Raw genomic sequence first — 1195 nt, 5'->3', positions numbered from 1 at the left:
TGGGTGCCATGATTGGGTATAAAAGCAGCCTCAATGAAATGCTAAGTAATTCACAAACAAGGATGAGGTGAGGGTCACCAATTTGTAAGCAAATTGTCGAACAGTTTTATAACAACATTTTTTAACGAGCTATTGCAAGGAATTTAGGGATTTCACCATCTACGGTCCGTAAAATCATCAAAAGGTTCAGAGAATCTGGAGTGATCCCTGAGGTGGTACTGCATCAATAACCGACATCAGTGTGTAAAGGATATCACCACATGGACAAAGGAACACTTCATAAAACCACTGTCAGTAAATACAGTTGGTCGCTACATCTGTAAGTGCAAGTTAAAACTCTACTATGCAAAGCGAAACCCATTTATCAACAATACCGGGAAACGCCGTCGGCTTGGCTGGGCCCGAGATCAACTAAGATGGACTGATGCAAAGTGGAAAAATGTTCTGTGGTCTGACGAGTCCACATTTGGAATTGTATTTGGAAACTGTGGACGTGGTGTCCTCCGGAACAAAGAGGAAAATAGGCGCAAAGTTGAAAAGCCAGCATCTGTGATGGTATGGGGGTGTATTGGTGCCCAAGGCATGGGTAACTTACACATCTGTGAAGGCACCATTAATGCTGAATGGTCCATACAGGTTTTGGAACAACATATGTTGTTATCCAAGCAGCGTTATCATGGACAGCGCCTGCAGTCCAGACCCCGGACTGTTGAACGACTGAAGCTCTACATAAAACAAGAATGGGAAAGAATTCCACTTTCAAAGCTTCAACAATTAGTTTTCTCAGTTCCCAAACGTTTATTGAGTGTTGTTAAAAGAAAAGGTGATGTAACACAGTGGTGAACATGCCCTTTCCCAACTACTTTGGCACGTGTTGCAGCCATGGAATTCTAAGTTAATTTTTATTTGCAAAAAAAAATAAAGTTTATGAGTTTGAACATCAAATATCTTGTCTTTGTAGTGCATTCAACTGAATATGGGTTGAAAAGGGATTTGCAAATCATTGTATTCCATTTATATTTACATCTCACACAATTTCCCAACTCATATGGAAACGGGGTTTGTATATATATATATATATATATATATATATATGCTGCACACAGACCAGTGACGTGCAGTGAATCAAACACCAGAATAGAATAGAATAGAACAGAATAGAATAGTATAGGGCTGGGCGATATATCGATATACT

Source organism: Nerophis ophidion, linkage group LG20, assembly GCF_033978795.1.
Source record: "Nerophis ophidion isolate RoL-2023_Sa linkage group LG20, RoL_Noph_v1.0, whole genome shotgun sequence".
Classification (NCBI taxonomy): domain Eukaryota; kingdom Metazoa; phylum Chordata; class Actinopteri; order Syngnathiformes; family Syngnathidae; genus Nerophis; species Nerophis ophidion.
This window is presented reverse-complemented; position numbering follows the sequence as displayed.